The 24,316-nt window shown below is 43.3% G+C and overlaps 1 protein-coding gene across 14 annotated transcripts in view; it reads left to right on the top strand.

Moving 5' to 3' along the window:
- The window catches only part of GPHN (gephyrin), a 1,323,901-nt gene that overhangs the window by 1,104,890 nt on the left and 194,695 nt on the right, over positions 1-24,316 (top strand). The gene's annotated exons all lie outside the window — the stretch shown is intronic.

Raw genomic sequence — 24,316 nt, 5'->3', positions numbered from 1 at the left:
TACACCAATCGTTTCAGAAGATGTTTCTACAAATCCCAACCTTGGCATACTTAGACCTTTGTCACAAGCTAAGCAGTCGTGATCATGTTTCATGTTAAGAATGCCTCTTCATTTTTCCAGATGAAAAGCCATAACAACAGGGGGCAAATTTAAATCCAATCACTTAGGCCTAGCTCGTTGTGACAGACAAAATGAGAGGTGAAAGGGAGACAGATAGAAGCTTTTGACAGGAGTGATTTTCCTTGACCTGTATAGTTGAAAGTGAGACAGGAAAGGGGATCAGATAGGAGTTTTTGACAGAAGCCATTTCCCTCGACCTGTATGGTGAGGGATCCCTAACGTCCCAAACTCTGGCCCCTTATGTAACAACAGAGGACGTTGGGAAGAGTAGATTTGCATTTTGGCAACAAATGCTCGACCCCTGGGGGAGATGTTTAACTAAAAATGGAACCAACAGCCCTGGAAAGCTTTACCCTTCGATCAGCTATATTGCCAGACCATGAGTCGGTGGAACTAAACATCACCCCCAGATACGAGAAGGTGATAATGCTGAGCAAGCGGCTTGAACCTACCTAGACTTGAGAGGGATATGCTCTTTGGGCCACAGACCATAACAAATGATTTGGAAAAGTTGGTTAGCAAAATCAAGGTAGCCCATATATTCCACAAACCAGTGGACCAATAATTGCAGGTCTCTAGGCGTACGGGCCATTAGTACTGCCTCACCTGTATATAACAGAACTGGGAGTGGGGAGCAACAAATCATAGGGATATCTGGAGTGCATGATGCTAGATGTGTGCCAAGTTTGTTGATATACAAGATGAACAATAGAGGGCCAATACGCAAACCTGGCGATCTCACAATCAGTTTGAATTTCCTTGGAAAGTTCCCCATTTTGACCAGACCTCACTTTCGCCCTGGTGTTAACATGCATAGACGCCAGTAAGTGCACTAATGACGCCTCCATTCCCAATTCCAGTAGGATTTGCCAGAGCCTAGCCCAGTTCACACAATTGAATGCCATGGAAAGATCCAAAAATGCTAAGTACAGTGGGATGGGCTTCGCCACAGTGTATTTACCTTGTACCAGGTTGAGATTCAAGCATTGTTCCTGTGTTCCTATACATTTGCGTAAAACTCATTGGCATGCATTCTAAATGTTGTTATCCTCCACCCACTCAGTAATCTTATTATGTAGGACCCTCCCAAGGATTGTGGCTGGGAGATCAATAAGAGAGATTGGCTGGTAGCACCCAGGGGAAGATCTGTCACCTTTTTTGAAGATCGGTACATTAGTGGATAATGCCCATGCATTTGGCAGGGGTATGTAACTGAAGTTACTAAAGACATTGGTCACCAGGGGTGCCCATATATCAATGTTACTTTCATTCGTAAAGGAATTTGAGATTACTTTACCAGTTTGACCCATAGTAGGGGACCAGCATATTGCAATTTTATCTGAGCCCTTTGACCACAGGCAATCCCTATTCAATGAGATGAATTGTGGAAACCAACTCAGGGTAACCAACATCAGGCTTGCATCCCACCATCACACAGAGCATTCTTCCAACCTTTACAACAGTACTTCTTTGCTGCACAAACCCGGACTGATCTTGGTGCTGCATGTCAGGAAGTAGGAGTGTATCCAGAGGCGCGTCCATTTGAAAGTGGTGGGGCAAAGCAGAAGGTCTTGGGGCTCACGGCTAAGGGCAGTCTCACACGTCTGCCACATCAAATGAGTTTAACTCTATGAGTTGGAAAAACATACTTTGAAATAAATTAAAACAAAGGTACTTAACAACATCTGTGTGCAGGGAAGACCCAAAGATGCAGGACACCAGGGCCACCATCCACTGTTCCCAGAAACCACAAAGCCTCCAAGCCTGACTCAAAGTGAAGAGCCAGCACACCTAACCAATCAGGGAGCTGTTCTCATGCCGTTTTCAGCATGGGAGTAGCTCCATGATTGATCTGAGAAGGCTAACACAGTGCTTCTTTTCCGACTAGAAGCCTGTGCCTGCAGTCCATCCAGCTGTGACACAGCTAATATTGCTGAAGTATGCATGTCGAGCTGGCTTTCATAAGACAGCCAACCAATTCGACATGCGCACTTTGTTTAGGCAAGTCATTCCTGCTGCCAATCAACAGCTGGAATGGCCTCACCCCCGAGTTGAGAGAGAGAGACAGTGTATTTGAAATGGTCATGTCCATTGACCATTTTATTAGATGTATGTTTACTACAGCTGCTGATCTCGCAGCAGGCGGGGCAGCGCTCCTCCGCCCTAAAGGAACCGCCACAGGTGCAGTTCTATTGATTATTAGTTTTCCTACTCTGTTCCACGACAGAACACACATGTCCTTTCAAATGAAAAAACGGAAGCAATTTTACAAGTGTCTTTAACATGGCAAATTCCACCTAGATTTTGTAAACAAAACATTTGTACATTGGTGTGATAAAAAATGTTTTTTTTTTTCTTCAGAAAAAGAAATATTACTCCCATGTTTTAAACTAACTAGTTTGATTCATTGCTAGTTAATTTCAGTAGTATTTCAACAGTTAATATAAGATGAAGGTCACCTTTTGGTACACATAAGATAGGGAAACATATGAATTCTATTTTATTCCTTTGATTAACACCTAGGCTGCAGGAGATGCACCCTTTAAATATGTTTTGGGAAGTGCAGGTCACAAAGACATTGTTTTGACAAATGTCCCCCTCTTTGTGTTCCAGAATCTTTTAAAGTTCATCCATATAAATAACATTTGCATAGCCACTTCATTTGAATCCTCTCAGACAGTATTCAAGAACTGAAAATTAATCCCTGCAAAAAGTGCAACCTGTGATTATCTTTCTTTGTCTCATCTCCCCGTCACTTGTCTAGCCGCTTGCAGTGCCTTTGGTTTCCATCCACTAACCGGAACCCTATATTTTACGGAGATCAGTGAAAATTAGTTGCCGAAGAGAGGCCATCGACTAAAGTAAAATAGCTGAATTGTAATTCTTCTGGTCCAACCAAGCAGTTGTTCTTACCCTGTGAATATAATTTGATTCTTTGTCGTTCCCTTTTTTCTTTACTAGCATGTTAATCTTATTCTGAGAGTTGGTAATTGCCTAATTCTCACATCAGGCTTAACTGAAATTTATATTTCAAAAGCAAGTCTGTTTACAGTTGTTTTCTCTTTCGTTCAGCTCTTTTCGTTGATAGTGGCCAATAAACAGAATTAACTGATTTTTATCCAATTTAATTGTGCTGAACATAGAGATAATTTGAAATACCTTGACAACGTAATTCACATTGAGTTTAGATATGTAAAACGCAGCAGTTGTCCTCTAAGATGTTCTAGTATTCGAATAAAGATCTCACCTTAATGACCTATAATTTCAGCCAGTATGGAACACCATGCATATTTGTACAGGATGCAACCAGATTGTAGAATTTGCCCCTAAGACTAAAAGGAAACCAAAAATCAAATTCAATGTAAGGGTAATGTAAAACACTTCTCTGTTAACTTCCCCTCTTTGGTGGACCAGGTAGGGTTGAAAGGGCTGTAGTCCATTCCGTCAGGGCAGCGGAGGCATGTGCTCTGGCAGACTAGTCCACCACATCTAGCACAGATCTCTGTGATTCCAGAGCATCCGCCATCCTGGCCGTTCCTTGGAAGCAGCTGGTAGTTTGCTCAGTGGCTGTAATGTTTCATGCAGCCGCTCAGCAAATGTGTTGAACAAGCTAAGCACTCACCCAGTTGTTCTGACTTCTCTAATTGCTGAAATTAAAACTAGTTTAAAAACAAAACTAGCCAAGATTGTAATAGTAGTGAACATCACAAACACTAGGATAAAGAAGCCAAGTAAGTTAACTCTGACGGAGGCACCAGTGGAGTTAAAGGAAGATTACATAGATTGCATTACAACAACATACCAGACCCTAAATGAAATGCAACCTGGCAAAGGGAAAGCGAACCAACAACTATAAGTGGAAATACGCCAACTAGGAAAAGATAGCAGTCTCTCAGACCTGAAAACCACCAACAGCACACTCAATGATACTAAATTAGATTACATTTGCTCGCCATCCCAAAGGTCATGTTGAAAAGACGGTGAAAGAAGCAGAGGAAAGTCAGGAATAAGAAGGTTAATCACAAAGCATCTGGCGGTATCTACAACTCCAAGACCTGATCTCGTGAGGGAAATAACAGACCAAATCCCGATATAGGCGCTACAGTAGGAAGCAAGCCCAATAATTAAAACTCAAGAGGGGCGGGGAGACATTTCAGAAACCACTGGGCAACAAAGTATCGCCCATTGCTGCACTAACGAAGGACATAGCAAAACTGATTTCTTTAAAAAAATGAAAAGTGTGACATTAGGATCACAGCCATCCAGCGGTTACCACTGCAAAACACAAAAATTCTGCATATTTTGAATATTGTGATATATATCATGTACCCGTGATAAAAGCGGATCTCTCACGTGGTAACATAATAAGGCTTCATCGATCCACATCAACACTTTCCAGCCTAACCTCTAGTGATGTAGACTGCATAGGATTCCTCCCACCGCACTTAAATCAGTCAAGTCAACCTACTTTAGTAACCTGGGCCAACCAAGCAATAGCAATTCACATCTTGGCTGAAAAATCCATATTTAAAAACAGGGATATAAAAATCTCTTCCTACGAATGTCCTTTTTTATCCCCACTTTCTGGCAGAATCGGATATGACCACAAGTAATAAGAGTGAAAGAGATTAAAAAACGTTTAATCCATACTTAGGAATGCAATAGGCAGAACAATGTCAGTAAAATACAAGTTTCAATAATTTGCAGGAGCATCTACATTTAGATAGAATGGACCTGGCTGTTGGCAGCCCTTCACACCAAATCTGAATCCTGAAACGCTGCCAAAAGCCATCTAGCTCAGTGCTTACCATCTGCTCATAGATTATTGGAGTCTCCTAAATAAAACACACAATCATGATTTTCTAAACGTTTGGGAAAAACATCAAGAAATAATGCTGCAGGAAACTTGGTCAACATCATCTATTCCAGTTCTGGGTTGTAATACATTTCTTAACCCCGAGGCTAAGATTATGAAAAATAGACACCAAAGAGGGGGTCTTAAAACGTAATATTACTGCTGCATTCAGGGTAAAAGCATGGCGTTACCATTGGAGGACCCAGGGATCATGATGATACAACTGGATAACTGGCTACCTTAACGCACCTTGTACATCCTGACCAAAACAACAAATGTGAACTCATAGAAGAGTTGATCTCTATCAATACTGACTTCAACAATAGACCAGCTACAACTGAAATCTTGGTATTGGGGGACTTCACATTGATTAATTTTATACACCCAAACCAGGTGTGCAGGGGTCAATGCAGGATGTAATATGGAACATCCCCACTCGAGGGAAGTGGTATGCAAAGTGGCAGGATAAAACCGTGGAATATTTCATAAAGGAAGCCAAACAGCTGGGCTGAGGGTCCTAAATGGAAGGCCTCCAGGAGATAAGCCTCCCTGCACCACCACATTGTACCACCGAGTCTCACACTCTACTTGACTACATAATAGCGACTTTGCCACTCTTTAAATACATAAATCTTTTAAAACCGAACAGAGATAGGAAAGTGATCATTTGCCACCAAAAATTGAACTTACTGTCATTCCACCTCTCCACCTTTCAGCAAACAACTCTCTCTGCGCTATGTGCACTGTCTTATAAAAACAAATGGACAGATAATTCAATTACATCAATAGAGCAAGTAGCAGAAACCTTACTAGAGGAATGTCAAAACATCAGTCTTACTCCACTGCAGTCTTGGGAAAATTTCAAACACTCATAACTATGTTCATAAATACTAAGCAACAAAACAACCAGCCAATGGGCACCGAGGGCCTGTTCATCATGGTAAAAGGCATCAATTGCGTGTACAATCATTAAAAAGGGGAGGGGTAAATCAGGTATGGAAATCGGTAAAGAGTTCTCAGTGTAATTATAATCTTCTTAAAAGTTACGGGGAGCAAAAGGTCATATAAAAAATCCTCGTGGAGGAAAAAAGGCAAAACAAGCAATTTTGGGGCAAAAATACTACACACAAGCAGAAACCATAATCCAGAGACATTTTGGTATGCCGGGGATCAGAGACTGAAAACACCGCAAATATTCCAGAATCAACTTGGGTTTCCTTCCTGAAAGCCCACTTTAGTCTGTCCTCAAGTACAGAGAAATTAACATCAATGGCTAAAGATAATCAACACTAGAGACAGTATAAAGAACCAAAGCAACACGATGGTGCTTCCCGACCTCTGTGATCATGGTCATGTAACAACGAAACTGTCACTCCACGACTCAAATCATGAAGGTTATGATGAAAGGCCGTCCTGAAGAGAATTCCACAGGCTATTTACAAGGCAAATCTCATTTTGGGCTGCAAAACTGTCCAATATCTGTAACTATGCCCTCTGGTGTGAAAAAATACCAGATGTTTGGAGGAGCTCTATTATTAATCCTCTTAATAAAGGTTATGACAGATCGATACCAGAGAACTATAAATTAATAGTGCTCCAAACATTCTGCGTCTTTTGTTGTAGAAAGAGCTAACAATTTAGACAAATGAAAATTTAAAAATCCCAATGAATTAAAGAGGATTCTGCTGTTGCACAGGCACCACAACTAATATCCTAGCACTTAGCACTTTCTCTCATGATCGCTCTACCAGTGAAAAAGCAGATACCCTTACAGTCATCATTTGAGGACTCCAAAGCTGCTTTTGACTGTGTCCAGCACGAGACGTTAAGGAAATATTGGTGCATTGGGGACTTCCATCTCCCCTTCTTAGGTCCTTTCAGCTGCTGTACACAAACCACTTGGGTAAGAATCAAGATTTCAGACAGAATTAGTGTTACAAGGAAGCTTGACACCCATTCATGCTTGAAATATGGATGTGTTTTAGCACCCCAGGGTTTCAATCTGTTTTTAGCCGACTTGTCTGCCAACCGGAATGCTGTAAATTCTCAGCTTCCCAAACTTGGTGGCTGTCCACTGTCCAGCTTGCTATATGCAGCTGATGTTATCCGGATGAGTCCAACCAAAGTGGATTTGCAGAGGCTAATTAACAACGTTACCAAGTACTCATCAATAAATTAAATGGAAATACCTAACAAAGACCAAGGTGATGGTGGTTGCCAACAAAAGGAATAGAAGCCACAAATGGTACCTCAAAGGAACCCAAATGGGAACATCGAGGAGTACAAGTATCTTGTGGTGACCATAGGCTCCAGAGGCTCTTTTCTACTTCAGAAGCTGCAGTCAAGAGCCAAAGATGGTTCCCTGATGATAGCATTTATTACACTTTGTAGACCAGTAACAGGACCCACATTCTCCCAAATCTTGAAAATATTACCTGTAAAACTACTACTGACCCTAGCTGAAGCACTACGAGGATGAGATTCAACAGCGTTAGGCAAGTCCTCTCTAGCACATATCTGTACTTTTTTTCCCTGCTGAGAAATTAATTTCCTGCTCAGATACACCTTGAGTTTGGCATTAGCAAACAAACAATAGCTAGGCAGGGGGCTTTGGCAAAGTTCTTTCATAAACTTAAATCTACAACGCACTAAATCATGTTTTGTGGACAGAAAAAGCAACCTGGTCGGATCAATCACTAGCAAGGAGGTACCTGGAAAACTCCTTGAACACCCTTCAGAAAGATCCCTGTAGGATATGTCTGCTACACATGCTTCTTTAAATAAAGCTCTGGACATTGTCCTAAAAAAAACGTCCATTACCAGAGGACAAGGCACCACTGTCCAGACAAAGACGTGTTGATGCTTATAAATAAGTGTATCACTTTAAAGACCCAACCATACTTTGGGGCAGGATACTCACTTTTTATATATATAAAAAAAAATATATATATATGAAACTAGACCACACCCCTCTGTGGCTGAAGAAAATAGAGAGCAAGCACCACTTGTAGGTTATGCAGAGCTGGAAAAGAGGACTTGATCCATTTGGTCTGCATATGTCAAACCCTCATGAAGGGTCGTAGAGAACTATTGCACACGGCTTTCAGTGAGCAGAACATCAGTTCATGCAGGTGTGCAATAACTGCATGCTTTGATCTCAGAAACAGTTCCTTAACTGTCGATTTACAAGATGCTTAGCTAGTGCAGATAAACTGATCAAGACTAAAGCACACTAATCAGAATAAAGCACACTTTCACCCTCTGAATGTTTGAATAAAACAATTTAGCACTGTTTTTTTATTTAGTTATGACACACACTTTAATCCATAATATGGGCTAAACTAGCACAGAACCACTTACTCATTTACACTTTTTCTGTAAGTTTAAAAACTATGAAATGTAACCGGTAAATGCAATGAGTTTAATTGTTTGTGCATAATAACATTTGTTAATTGATTTCCCAGCAAATGTTTTCATTTTCCTAAAACAAACTCCCAAAGCGAGGGTTAATTTTAGAAAAACGATAAATTAATGACCGACACACTGCGACTTTTCTCCCGGACGTGGCGGTCATTTTTCTATTTGAGACTGGCAGGTTTTTCATGACAATCCCAAACAGTGAAAAGAACTACAGCATAACGCCTGCCCTAAGTAGGGTATGGATGGTCTGATGTACTTAAACCCACAGGCCAATGTCTGTGGAGCTTGTTGGTCTAAGGTGCATGGAGGCAGAACCAGTAGGGCCTCTGCGGGCGGAGTCAACCCAGTTCACCCAACTATAAATGGAGTGACTGTCCTGTCAGCCATACTATAAATCATCCCTATTTCATCATCTTCAGGCCTATAGCTCCAAAAGACCATTTCTGCAGTAGTTGTGGTCTGAAAATGATGGTAGTCATAGAGCTAAACCCTCCTCTGATAAAAAAGCTAGACCATGCAATACATTCACGTTAAATGATCGCTGTAACTCTCACATTTAAAACTCTTCTATTGAATTACATGCTTTTTTGGCTTACAGTCTGTCTTCGGAAGAAACTCTTATCTCTAGAAGACCATTACACGTTCCGTTTCTAGTTGTTGGGAGTCGTAGACTTTTTTTTAGTATTTTATCACAAATTCTGTAGTTTAGGGAACACGCCACAAAACCTGTTCCTTGCACATGAATTCCAGTGTATTTACATTTTTAGCATTGCACTTCGAATGACAAAAAATCACTTTAAAATGGAAAATACTTAGTGCCATTGAACATGTTTTTTTAGGGTACCATAAGGTGAAAGACATGGTTTCAGGCATTTACGATGTTCGCCTACATCAAACCAACAAATCCTCTGTAGTACGTGATGGGCATATGCTCTTGAAAACGTGATATATTTTTCTAAAGTTTCAGTACTTTTTTTTTTACCAGTTTTTGCCATTTTGTTTTATTCTGCTGCAAATGGCCAATGTATGTAGGTTGGGACAGATTTCGAAATAGATAGTGGCTTCTGTAGGTTACTGTGCTGCTTTCCCGTCAGCTGTTTGAGACAAGTTTGACTATTCCTCTAGATGAACAGTGTAGTCAATAGGATACATGCACATCGGACTGATTTTGTGATTTGAGATTGAAACACCTGGATCTGCTGTGCAACCCTTCTTTATCTGTATGCATGCTTCCATTCAAATAGTTCTCATTGCTTTCTTAAAGGATCAGCTATTATTCATAGCCTTTGCCATATAAAGAGATTTCTGTACTTGTGCGCCACTCCTTGCAAGACAAATTAGAATGTTATCTCTAAGAGCTAATGTTATCTCAAAGGCACAAAATAGGAGTTATGTAAGGCGGATACCAATATTATGTCCCAGGAAATTATTCTAGACTCAGACCTGTGAATTCAAGAGCCTGAACTTGTCTGCAAGTATACTTTACATTTTAGTGTCAATACTGCATTTAGTTTTTATTGCCTGCAGCACCACTCTTGACCTCAGGCTGGAATCATCTGGGAAGCCTAAAAGACCATGAGGGATCAACTCAGATGTCAAAGAAAACAGTGTTGCACGATAGCAGCAGGAAGGACGTCAGGGTGATGTCACCTTCAGCCATGTCTGTTTCCATCCTGGAAGCACCGCCCACAACTGACTCTGACCTAGACAACTCAGTCTACAACTTAACTTACATATTTTCTAGTGCAATACTAGAAGTTCCTTTTATAGAGCATAGCCTCCAGCTTTTCCTTGACTCTGATATTTAAGATGGTGATTATTTTTGTCTCATCTACTGACTTCCTCATCTCACTTATAATGTGTGAATTGGACAATCCTTGAGTAGGATCGGTGTTATGGAAATATTGGTAACATACTGTTACACCTGGTCTCTTTAATTGTTCTAGGCCGGCTACAGATGTTCCAGCTCTCAATTGACTGTGAGGTCACAGAACCATTGAGATTGTAAAACCTTCACTGATGAGTTCTTTAGCATGATTAATTGAAAGAGATGGCCTTGATAACAAGAGAACTAAAACAGGTTGATGAACTTGATCAAGGTATCACTTTCAGACTAACTCCTTTTTTGCCTTTCTTCTTTTCCTAGTCTCCAATCTTAAACCTACAAGGGTTTAGAAAGATAACTCGTGGATAGATGAAATCTATTTGTGTGAACGATGATGCCCATAGGACTGAAATGGACATTTGTGGGCTGTGACTCCAATAGCATGAACACTTTTCTTTCTTTTTTCCAAAATTATGAAACCAGTGCCTTTTAAATGTACCTTACTTCATCATTGTGCTCTCTGTTAGGCATAATGGTTTGGATCCAAATTCCTGAAATATTTCCTCCTACTGAAAATGCAGGTTGTCATTTGACAGTAAGGTGGTACTAGTGCTCATTGACTGAATGCACATATGGCAGAGAAATGTGTATTCTGAAGGTCGCTGGCTTTAATCTTGGCAGGAACAAGTCGGCCGATTTATCTTTATGGGGTTGATAAAACAAATACCAATGAGTGTGATGAGACTGGCGCCTCTAACTCAGAGCGGTGTGCAGTAACCAAATCTGCAATACAAAGCACTATATTCTTATTGCACATTCTGCACCCAGCTCTTTTTTCTGATGTAGCCTGTTGTTTGCAAGGGCCGATATTGATTTTCAAATGTTTTGAGAATCACAAGTGGATCAGCCTCCATAAATAATCATTTTATGGAAAATGCGTGCTTTAGAGTTATTTGATGTGGGAACTCCAAATTGTGCAGTAATCCTGACCCGGTCTGACACAAAAGCACTTGAGACCTTTTAAAGACTGCAGCACAGATCTAGATGTTAAAATTGATTGAGGAGAAATTTGTACTTATGTCCTCTCAGATTGACAGTCCTTGTTTTATCACAACTGTCTTCTTTGATATACATCCTTTCTGGCCTGGAGAGGATGCCTGTCCACAGACCTATGGTTTCTAGGCACGGCACAATAATCCTGTTTTTAAAGGGAATCTCTTTTTCAAAAGATGATTCCACTAGAAACTGAATACTGATGCCCCTGCAATCCGACTTCAAGGCTCAACACATTCATCTGACAAATGCAATCCCTATCCTTGACTCTAACCTCCCATCACCAGCGAACCCTTCAGTCTGTAGGCGGTCCAAATATTATGTGGCTGTATAACTTCCAACGGTGTTATCAAGAGTAGTACGGAGTTCAGGCTTATGGCGATCGTGTTTATAGGAGTACCCTGTTTCTGCCTTTGATGGAAAGACACTGCTTATTTCATAAGGGATGGCTCACTTAGGTCCAAACTGGGGACACAACGTTAATTCTTAGTAAAAGTGATCGAGCCACCGGAAACGTAAGTCCCCAACATTACCATGTTAGGTTGAGAGGATGGGGAGAGGAAATTGAGCTTCACGTCCTTACCAGAAGACTGTCCAAATTATACCTTTTGGAGGCATATTATATAAGTTCAGTGTTGAAACATTACCATTTCAGGGTGAGAGGGTGGCTAGAGGAAAGGAAGCTTTGCAGCCCTTTTCAGAAGGCTGTCCAAATGATATATTTTGGAGGCACATTATAGTAAGTTCAGTGGTAGCTTATGTGGCACAACTTAGTGCAGGTATTTATTATTTAGTAACTTACACAATCATATAGAGGTAATTTCTTGAGATGGTGAATTTAGCGGTAGAGCAAGACAGGGTGCAGGGCGCAGTGGCACTACCCGGCTTGAAGGAATGCATGCATGGAGAGTTTGGGCAGAGTTGGATTTGGGATGAGATGCATGATGGAACTGCACTGGTTTGTCTTAGCGCCACATGTATACACCTATGTTTGGTAGAGAGTGTTATTGGATTGCAAACCATCTGCCCTTTAGTGGAAACAAATAAGGTTTTCGATGAATGAATGCTCAGGTTGCACACGGGCTTTGTATCTGATTTTGTTCTTTAAGTATTTTGAACTCAACTGGAACATTGTTTTCTTGTAGTGCAAAGACAAATAACATCTGTTGGATTTCTAATGGTCCAGCAACAGAGATCTGTTATGCTGGTGTGACTGAACCTCCCTTCATTCATTTATTTTATTTGTAACATTTCCGAAGTGCACTCTAATCTGCAAAGTGAAGCAGTGCAGTGGACAATAAACAAAATATAACATAAAACTAAAGAAAAAGTACAACTGTTAAATATTCAAGCAAGTCAAGTAATAAATCAAACAATAGATGGGCTAGCTCTACTCACTGAGTTCGTAAGATGCAATTCCTATGCTTCCTTACCAGTATGTCTTGGCCGTGTTGTAGTTTCATGAGTCTGGTCATGTTACATAGGGTGCTAGATGATGCTTCCGTTACTTAGCTTCAGCAGCCTGCTCGTTGACCTTTGTAGCATGTCTGACATAGACATTTTAGCTTGAAATTTGTTTTCAGCCCATCCAAGCCTATTCTTTCTACAACATGGTGCTAATCACTCATCAGGGATGTTATGGATGATGAGAAGAGATTGCTCTTTAAAACCCAAAATAGGATCACATTCCACTCTCTAGTACAAACTCCCAGACATCCTTTTTGTAGATTCAACATTCTCTTGATTTCTTTTTTACATTTAGGTCTCCTTACTCTCTCTTCCCTCAGGGAATCAGAAAAGACTCAGTTCAGAAACCTAACAGACCCATCTTGACTTTAAGGTATTTCCTGTTGGACTCAGAACTGAAATGTCTTTGAAGGTGGGATCCATTTAATAGTGAGGCTCGTCATCATGCACTCACCATCGAGCCCAAAGATCACAGAAAAAATACAGAGATCACAGCATATACTTTCCAAAGGCATGGATACCAGCTGATACAGTGGAGACTTCATATCTAAACCTGCCTACAAACGTAGGCTCTTCTGAAGCTGGAGTGGGTGGACTCTCTGTCTCTCCCTTTGTACTGTCACTCTCACCCATTGGTGACCTATGAGAGGAATAGGAGTGACGGGGATTCCAAGAAGGAGCATATACATTCTTTCTGTATCTGTTAATGCATAAAACAATATCACAGCTCATGCCACTGTTGTTGAAACGTGAAAACAGTGATGCCGATAATACAGCAACATCATTATTCATCTAATCAGGCCAGTACTACTCAATAATTCTTTGGACAAAATGAGCATTTCTTAGCGATAATATGCATGAGAAACCTAATCTGCTTGAATTCCGAGTGCCTTTGTCACCCTGTGCTGGTTGGTGTGAGATCGTGGTCCTGCTGATACGATATAATGCCCCCTGCTCGCAATTCTATTCAGAAGTTTCATCACAGCTGTGACTGATTCACTCCTCCCATCGCACCACCTACGAATATTGTCGCGAGTGTGGAAGCACCAGCGGTAGAGCCCATCCTTAAAAGAGAGTCTTCTAGTGGGGGCATGGCCGGCCGAACATGGCATAGGTCGTACGTTTGTGGAACTCTAGCCCCGGAGGCCCAGATAAACTGTATATATCGGCCCTGGGGGCTTGAAGATCCCCCTAAGAGACTCCCAAGAAACTGGGGGCCCACCAAATTTGAGCAACACCTTGAATCCCTACTAAGCTGGAGTGTATTACCAGCAGTCTGATGCGGCCTGGAGGAAGCTGCAGGTTTGGCGCCTGCCATTTTGACCACCGTGCCAGAGAGAAGCCCTCCTCTGGGGAGCCGCGGAGCCCCTGCCGAATCCCTGGTTGGCGGGAAAATGGACGGAGAAGATCGCAGGGGCTGGGCGAGTGGCGGGTTGCGGTGATGAGCTGAGGTGCAGAGCCCGTGCTCTGGGTGGACTGCAGTCGGCAGGCTGCGGTGGGAGGCAGGCCCCTCCCTGCCCTGGGGCATAGACACCCTGTGGACCCTGGACCCTCCTGGAGGCGCTTTATCTATGGTGATGGACAAGACAGTGGTGAACTCCAGGGGGCTTACTGCTAAGAGGGCACCGCCGTTCAGGAGGAGAGGTGCGCCGGAGGGATGAATGTGCGTGCAGCGGCAGCCCTAGCCCTGGGACTCCAGGGGGGCCCCCTCTGAGGACCCCCAGATCACCTGGGGACCTCACGACACGCGCCTCGCAGCTGAGGACCTTACATTGGGACGCCACGGCTCCCGCCCCAGCCACAACAGGACCAGCGGACTGCCTATCCACTATCACACTTTCCACTGGACAGCACAATGCATATACTGGAGCTCTGGCGGGGCCCGGGCTTGCTTCCCGGGGAGGAGACTATGACACTGCAGTGAATGCCACACAGTAACAACCCAATAGCAGCGTAGCATGCTGCGTGGCTGTACCATCTCGGGAGGCACATTTCCGGTGGGATTGCTGCGCTGCCGGCCCTCGTCCGCCCTCCGTGTCACCCATGCCTGTTCTCTACACCTACTGCCGCTCCCCCCAGCGATCGAGCTGCGTGCTGGCCCTCAGCGAGGAGACACAGAGGATTGGTGTACATGTGCAGTACCCGCCCTGGCACTAACCACAGCATCCCCATGAGGGGGCTCTGTGTAGGGATAACAACCACCCACCGCTTGACTGCATGCCATGGACCCTAGTTGGGGGTGCACAGTGTGGCTGAGTACTTGGACCTGCGGTCCCTACCCTGATTTAACACACTATCCGTCACTCAAATCAGCCAGGGTGTTCAAAGCTCCTCTCTAGAACCATGGCAAGCGAAGCCTAGCACCCTAATTGTTCTCTCGCTAAATGAGGGTGCACTGGGTGGTATGCTGGATGGGCCCCAATACGCCTGAAATCCACCTTCCAGACCGCACATCAACAGCTTAATTGGAGGGACCTTTGTACCTAGGAGGTGCCCTCGCAGTTCAAGAGGACTGCAACACATTCCATAACCATGGAGCGGGAACCATCCAGGCCATGCACCATGACAGATTGTCCAACGCCAGACTGGAGACCACAACTAAAGACCCCTTGCTAACAACGTTGTGGAGTAAATTACCTCAACAGAACATGGAAACCTCACCAACCCCAGAAGATACATCACAGACTCCTGCCCCGAAGCTCCCATTCCCACAAGCCAATATGGAAAGTTTCTGAACACACTTCTGAAGGAGATGGGCTCTCTCAAGGCCAAATTTAAATCCTGCTTGCAGGAGATCAGGCAGGAGGTCGATGTTTTGGGTGAGAGGATAAATGATACGCAACAGACGGTGGACGTGAGAACAGAGGAGATTGAAATGCTAATGCAACGTGTGGCGACCCTAGAAGAGGGATACCTGGACCTTCAACATAAGTATGAAGATTTGGAAAATCGAGGCCGTGGGAAACAATATTAGAATCTGGGTTTCCCCAAAAGCAAGGAGGGCTCAGAAATCCTTTCCTTTGTGGCTGATCTGCATGCCATTTGCTGGGATCCAGACTCCTCCCCACCCATGCTGGATAGAGCGCACAGGGAATTTGGTAATCCCAAACGGCCCTGACTAACCGCCGGACATTCTCACGCGAGTGCGCTTCTTTGTGGAGAAAGAAGACATTCTCCAAGCCTCAAGGAAACAAGCTGATTTACTCTATAAAGGCCACGCCATCCAGCTATTCCAAGATCTTGCTCCCTCCACCCTAAGAAGACACAGAGATTTCCGACCGGTGCCGACCAGGCTCTCAGTACTCCACATCCCATGTCGCTGGGGTCATCCGTTCGTCCTTATCTTTGACTGGGAGGGCAAGAAACGGTCCTTGAGGTCCCTGAGCGAGGCTCAAAGCCTGGTAGGCCAACAACCAGCAGACTCAGAATCAGTTCCACCGGACTCCGGCTCACCTGGTAGAGAAACTCACCGACCCGCCTGGACTGTAGCGACCGCCCACTCAATATCAAAAAAGGCCTGAGACCACCAGGTACAGCAAGCTAAGCAGAACATTATTCAGCACTTAAAAAACTTGGGGTCATCCCCAGCACATTCCTCGGATTCTACAACCTCCACTTAACAATACAACCCCTGGTTGATCCTGCTCCAATACCCGTCTGATTCTTTGGTGTGACATGCCCTGCTCTATCTCTGGAAACATCAGAACATATCGGCAGTCAAGGACCACGTGCTCATACACGCACACCAAGGTATGGAACAATTGACAGGGGCACCTCCATGTGAAAAGGGTCTCCTGCCCCACCATCGACTCTTTCATGCAAGGGGTGGGGGCAGTGAGCGACCTGGGGGTCAGACACACTGCAGTCATGACATGCCTTGGGGGCACAGGAGCCTCTGCACAGACTGACTAAAACTGTACTTTCGGTCTGACCCGCTCCCACACTTCAGATCCTTAGGGAGTGACATCCCCAGGATGGTCGCTGACTATCTGCGTCACCGACCACACATCTGGACGTGTAGTTTTGGCTCGGTTGGCCCATGGTTTGATTTCGCCTTGTTATGCACACATCACTAAATTGGTCCTATAACGAGTTGTGATGGTTCACTAAACAAAAAACACTCTGAATGTCACTAATGCTCATGGGGCCGGCCCTCACTTATTTCACAGAACGAGCTGGTTGAACCTAAAGGCTTACTGACAACTACCAACCACCCCTCTTCCCCAGCTTATGCTGAACTGTTTCACTACTATGCTTAGTGCATGCTAACTTCACTACCACACACTGACAAGTCTTACGGAAACTAACTTCTTCACACTTAACGTGAAGGGGCTCAGCTCTCCAAATAAACAGCGACAAATTTGGAGATACATTTTGCACCATGATCGCAATGTTGTATTCTTACAAGAAACACCTCCTACAACAGGGTACTCTACGTTTGTATTACCCCAAATACCCTTTAGGGTACTGGGTGTTTAATGCTACTAAAACAGCAGGGGTAGCAATCTTCTATAAAACATCCTTTGCCACAAAACCCTCTAGTAGTAAGAGATTAGGAAGGACGCTATCTCATACTTACTCTAAAGCGTGGCCAATGCTTCCTCACACTTGCCAGCAAATATGCTCCCGATCGAGCCCACCTTTCTCCGCACTCTGCTCAAGACGCCTCTCTCATGGGAGAAGGGGGACATTGTACTGGGAGCAGATTTCAACCTAGCCTGGGACCCCTTACTAGATCATAGCGTTCCTGCATATCTGGGAACAGGAGCCATGTCGCTGCCCTAAAACAGGGGATTGAGGACTTAGGCCTTGTAAATGCCTGGAGAGACCGAAACCCTGAGGCACAGCAATATTGCTTTTTCTCGCATGTACACCAGTCGTACTCAAGTATCGACTATTTCTTTATCATGCACTCTCTATTATCTACTGGTGACATCATGCACAATCTCTGACATCTCTATTTCAGATCACGCCCATCTGGAACTCACCCGGAGGTAGACAGATGGCGACTTGCCACTCACACCCCCGTTGAAGTCTCCCCAAATATATCCTGTGGAGCCCATTAGACATTGAGATACCCCGTACTGCTATAACCAACTACTTCACGGAAAATATAACCCCAGATGTCTCCCCACACACCATATGGGATGGATTTAAAGCCACTATTCGAGGTGAGGTCACCTCTCTCACAGTAGCCAGAGGAAGGGAAGCTGCCATAGTAGAAAAGGACATAGCGACCGACATTAAGTGGTTGGAACACCAAGAACAGGCCCAACCCTCCAGACGCATTAAAAGACAACTGGCCCTGCTGAGAGGCCAGCTTCGCTCTATTCACACCAACAAAGCATAACGCCAGTTATTGGCACTTAAACAGCGGTACTATGAAGGGGGCAACAAGGTGAGTGCTATTTTAGCGTGTAAACTAAACGGGCCTTGGCTTATATATAGCAGGACTACGGATAGAACTGGGCCAGTAGGCTATGACAGACCTAGAGATACGTTAAGCCTTTTGTGACTACTTTCAAACCCTTTACACAAGCGAGGAGGCCTCTCCAGAGGTTATAGCACAATATTAACAACACTGCCAGTGGGATCCATTAGACTCGGCTACTGCAGAACTACTAGAAGCCCCTATCAACTCTGAAGAGCTCCGGGAAGCCCTGAATGGTCTCCCCCTAGGCAAATCACCTGGCCAGGATGGTCTACTGATGGCCTTCTTTCGCATCTTTTTACCACAACTACAGGAGCATATGCTGGCCCTATAAAACTCCTTTACTCTGACATCGGGTCTCACGCCCACCATGTCCGAAGCAGAGATAACGTTGATCCTGAAACTGGGAAAAGACCAGACTCTCTGTGCCTCATATTGCCCAATGGCACTGTTGAATACAGACATCAAGCTATACATAAAAATGTTGGCCATCAGACTGATTTCATGACTCCCAGACCTTATCGATCCTGACCAGGTTGGCTTCATTCCTCACTGGCAAGGGGCAGATAACATCAGACGCATAGAGGGCACCTAGTAGAAAAGGTCCATCGTCACGCTCTCCCGTGGTGTCTTCTCTCACTTGATGCCAAGAAGGCCTTTGATAGAGTAAGCTGGCCTTGGCCCTACATCTATCAATAGAATTGTGGCTTCTTACACATTTCCCACAGCACAGATCCGTGTTAACCGAGGCCATTCACATCCCATACATATCCGGAGAGGTACTAGACATGGTTGTCCCCTGTCCTCCCTCCTCTTCGCCTTAGCAGTGGTACCATTGGTGGCAATCATTTGTCAGAAGACATAGTGGGAATTCAATTTGTCGGGCACTCGCACAAAATAGCCTTGTTTGCAGACGATCTTTTACTAACCATTATGCTCCCTCATAGATCACTACCGGCATTAGGCCCTATTATACAAGTCTTTGAAGAGTTCTAAGGCTTCAAAATCAACCTGGCCAAATCTCAAGCCCTCAATCTGACTATCCCACTACACACTGTACCCTTCATACAAGCCCTTACTGCATTCCAATGGGCTCAAGACCACATATAATATCTGGGCCTCTGACTTACCACTACTTTGTAGGTCTGCCGCCAACTGGATAGTCTGAAGAAAGGCTGTGCCAAATGAGCTCCGGAGGTGGAAGCTACTTCAGGTCATCTGGGTAAAATGACCCTACTCCCTAAAATACTATTATCTGTTTCAGAGTCTTCCCTCTCGTATCCCACGGGAACAGATAGTGCGTCTTCAAAGCAACATACATTCCTTCATATGGGGTGGGAAAAGACTCTACTTTTCTAACTGTATTCTGATGCTACCCAGCAACAGGAATGGACTTGGGTGCCCCAACCTTTTTGAATACTTTTGGGCAGCCCACCTTCCTTTCATTTTGGAATGGGTGGGAGTGACAGACATTGGTTCCACATGGACGGGGCGGTGGCGTGGCAACCACTGTGTGACCTAGCATGGCTTCCCAAAAACGCAAGGCTTTGCAGCGCATATATGGCCACCCGGACAAGAACTGTACCTGAGATCTGGGACTTCCTTCCACAAAAACGAGGCCTCACCACGTTCCCATCCCCAAACACATCCCTGGTGTGCAACCCAGAATTCCGAATTCCCCCCAGCCCTACAACTCAATTCTTACGGACACAGGCAAGAAGCGGTCTGTCGCACCCTCCAGGACCTGTTCAATGGGGGCTCTATTAAAACATTCGCCCAATGCAGACAGGAATATAAATTACCAGAAACAACGAGGCTTCAGTACTACCAGCTCCGCCATTGGGCCCTTCTTCCCGATAACAAATGGGGCAAAACGTAAGCTAACTGCCTTCGAATCGTTAGGTCATACTCCGGTTCCCTGGAACTTAGCTCTGGTACATATCAAGTCTTACAACTCAAGCCCTGACCTCACTCAACCCTACCATGCCAAATGGCATTGAGATCTGGGCACAGACCTCACCAGAGTGCAGTGGGAACAACTCTGGGCAGATATCCTAAAAAACCTAAAAACATACCCCAAAGAGAAACGGCGTATAACGTCATGACACGCTGGTATCTTACCCCCACTTGCCTTCATGCAATATTCCCCCCAACATTCCCCCTGTGCTGGCGATGGACTGCAACTCAGGGTGACTTCCCACACATCTCCTGGATGTGCCCTGGCATTACCACTTTCTGGAAGGAAGTACTTAGCCATATTAAAGGGACCATAGGATACTGCCTCCCAAATGCCCCTGACATAACACTTCTTGGGGTCAGGCCCCAATCCTTGCTTTGACAAATAGGGAGTGGCAGCTAATCTCCCACATGTTGATCGCAGGCAAGCAACTAATTGCACTCTATTGGAAGCCCCCCCCCCTCCTTTTTCTAATGGTTCATACGGCTGTGGCTGGTTGTCACCAAGGGAACATCTTACCCATAAACCCACACACACCGAAGAAGATTTTACCAGGACATAGTGGCTACTCATTTAATACTTCTCTAAATTGGAATACTTATGTTTTACACATCCACACTTCAAGGCACTTCAACTCTTTGAGGCAGCCCCTAATGCTGGATCAGACACTTGAAGACACAAATAGCCTCTCATACCCTACTCATAGCAACGTGGCACTTTACTAACATTTTTGCAGCAAGGATCGAACATCAGCCTTATTTCGTCTTTGGCCATCACATCGATAGCGTGGAACTGTTATTTATTATTATGTTTGTTCAGTTGTTCAAGACTTTGAGAGAAACTTTATCTATATAGGACGTTCCTGCCTGGGCAAGGGATGCAGCCCGCAAGCCCCTTGAAGTTGACTTTGCTAGTGATATTGTGATTAGAATGGGAGCGGCCCTTTCTTGACTACATTGATTTTTGAAGACCTTGCTGCGCCCAAGCCGTAATTACTATATTGTTTCTCTTTGTCTAAAAATGGTAATACAGAGATATAAAAAATAAAAAAAACAGACTCTTCCCTTTTACGCTTTTCTGGCTCTGTCCCAAGAGAACCATTTAGATCACAAATATCATGTTCTCTGTTTTTCAGAAAACTTGGAGGGGACATTGCATTTTATTTATTGGTAGTAGGTCTTCTACAATATTTTATTGTGTTTGTATCAAAGTTCCTTGGTATTCTGAAACAAAGGAGAAGGCAAAGAGTTAAGGAGGTCAGACTGAGAACTAGCACTGACACATTACTACTTTTCAGTGAGAATTAAAGTCTGCTTCTAGAATCCATAATGATTAAAATATTTGCATAAGTGTTCATTGTCGGGTGCTATGATTTTTTTTTTAAAACATTTTTATTTTGGATAGTCCGGTATCAGACAATGGATTAAATAATAAAAAACACAGAATGTTCTAAATTACACAGAAATTACTATGTCATTTGTGATAAAGGAGTGTAGTTTCATAGTGTCACAAATTAGTGTTGCCCAAATACCTATTAAACTGGAATGCCTCAAATCGTTTTCACACTTCTTCCACTCTGATTTACACGGTGAGATAAAGAAAATCATGTTTTATATATCTGCCCACCACCGTGTATGTTACGTACCCACTGGCGAAAACCGATTAATTTGTTTTGCGACACAAAAATTAGATTTTTTTTTTTTTTTTAATCTCTTGCCAGGTCTATCTCAATGAAAAAAACATAACAACCATGATGGGCTGTCTGCAGATACTCAACACAACAATATAATTTGTTTTGGTTTGTCAGATTAGAATTTCAGTGGCAAATGGTTGATCATTTTTAAATCAGAATAGCCAATATTCAACAAAAGAAAAAGTAATGGGTGCACATCATCTTTTTACGTTATAATATCCTTGTGGCAGATTCCACCTCTGCAGTACAGCTGTTTGTTGAAACAGAAGACTGTGGACATCTATTCGTTCAGTTCCACTTGATGCAGCAGTGGTTCGGACACATTACTAAGTAAAGGTACAGCTGAAAGGAAAATGAGTTGAAGAACATTTGTATTCATAAAGTTTCCAATTCGAAGATCAGTTGAAATCATCAGTTCTTGAACCGGTAACTTAGTCGCCGATTGCTGCCCTGCTCACATTTCTTAATAAGGATTTGCTTTGTGATGACTGAAGCCATCTCAAAGTACAATTTAATCATTTTTGGAAAAGCTTGGCTTTGAATGTTGAAAAAGAGCGTATCACTCATCAAATAATCCAGCAGGCAGTGTCTGTTTTAGCAGTCTTGTAGGGGCCATCTACTACTGAGGCCGCAGAAGCAGTATTTTTCTAATAAAGAGAGTTTAGTGAAAGCAAAAACACGTTATGCCTCAGGAGTCCAAATCAATGTAAAATCTTACTGTTGATGTCTTGATGTGTTGCCTTGTTGAGGAGCTGATCAAAATACTACAATTTATAGTTCACCCTATTCCTCTAAGGCTGCCATCTATTTTGCACAGAGCAGACACCTACACAAGCCTTGATTTGCTCAGTAACTGTCAGTCATTCTCTCCACTTCGAGAGTAATGATGGACTTTCCACACAGGTAGCAGAAATCCTCACTGAAGAGAAGCTCAAATAACTACTTTGAGCACTATTCTTCTAATAGTAGACCTAAGTAGGATGAACAGCTGCCATCACACTCCTTGGATCGCTGCAATGGAACGTCATGGATGGAAGACATTTACCAGTGCACAGATGTCAGTCACCTGTATTGAAGATCTTATCTGGTAGGGGCCTCCACCACCTGAAAAACTGCCTCTTCACCAGAGGTCAAAGGCTTATGTGAAGCTGGTCCCCATTGAAACAGTTTATCTTGATCACCAACCACAACAAATAGGCTTCAATCCCAGCATGAATGACTATATTGAACATTCATGGAATCGTATGCCAACAGTGCCAAGTCTGTTGTATTCCGCTTTGCCAGAAGGCTCTGCATCAAGATCCATTTTGCTAAGAAGGCAAATAGACTTAACACCAGAACTCCCCTATCTACAAAATCAAAGTCTACCAAATACTGCACAGCTTCAGAACTGCTGTCCACTTCCTAGTCGTGTCAAACTTATCAGTAACAGAGTCCTACGTGCTAGTATCCTAGACACCCATCACACACCACATTCTCCACACTACAGCATTGTTCATCAACGGACTGAGAAAGTACTGCAGATTACTATTGCACACATCCAACTACTTTGGCTTAATCTGTACGCCAGAATCGCCTACTGGGTTTCTGATTACTATTGAATAATGTTGCCTCCAACACTCGACCCTACCAAGTGGAGTTATTAAGATCCCAAGTAATGCCAGGACACTGCCAGACTTTAATCAGAGAAATGCAAGAAGTAAAAGACGAGAAGACAGACATTCACTTGCTAATAACCAATTTGTAAGCGACCCTTATTTGCTCCCTGTTTTTACCGCCATGTATAGTTGCATTATATGTAGGTACACGGTTTATTGCTGCTAATACATAGAGTACACACATATAATACCAATCTTATCTTTGTCGACCTTTTCAGTTCCCAGATTTCTCAATGTACGACATGTTCATTATTTAGGTTAAGGCGTGTCTTGTGCCAACTTGTACATAGTGTATATTAACTACATTAAGAGTTATAGCCGGGGCAGGGGTCAATTACCAAATATAATCTACACCGAAATGCATTCAATTTGCAGAATTTTCAATTTTGAATCAACTCATTTTATATATACATATTCCATAAATCATATTTCGTGTCTAACCTTCATTTGTCTTTACATCCATGTTTCTCCATTGTTATGATATTCATATACACAACCCTACCTAACCAAATGAATGCTAGTAAATTCTGCATATTTATCTGATGGCCATTACCGTAATCCTAGATTAGCAAGCATTTAAAAAAAAAGGAATGTGAATATTATTTCCACTACTGATCTGTGTTTCGGGTTAGATGGAGTGAAAAAACTAAGCGAAAATATTTTTAGTTTTCCAGAAGAGACTTTAAATTATTGATGTCAGTCGTATATATTGCATTTACACAATTACCTCCACAGTATAAGGATGCTTCAGTCTTGCAAATAGCTTGTTTTTTAACTGTGTGTATATAGAAATATATGTTTACTTCCTAAGTGTTTTAACTGTGTTAACAAAAAAAG

This window comes from Pleurodeles waltl, chromosome 9 (genome assembly GCF_031143425.1).
Source record: "Pleurodeles waltl isolate 20211129_DDA chromosome 9, aPleWal1.hap1.20221129, whole genome shotgun sequence".
Classification (NCBI taxonomy): Eukaryota; Metazoa; Chordata; class Amphibia; order Caudata; family Salamandridae; genus Pleurodeles; species Pleurodeles waltl.
The sequence above is the reverse complement of the archived record's forward strand: the minus strand, read 5'-3'. Positions and strand labels throughout refer to the sequence as shown.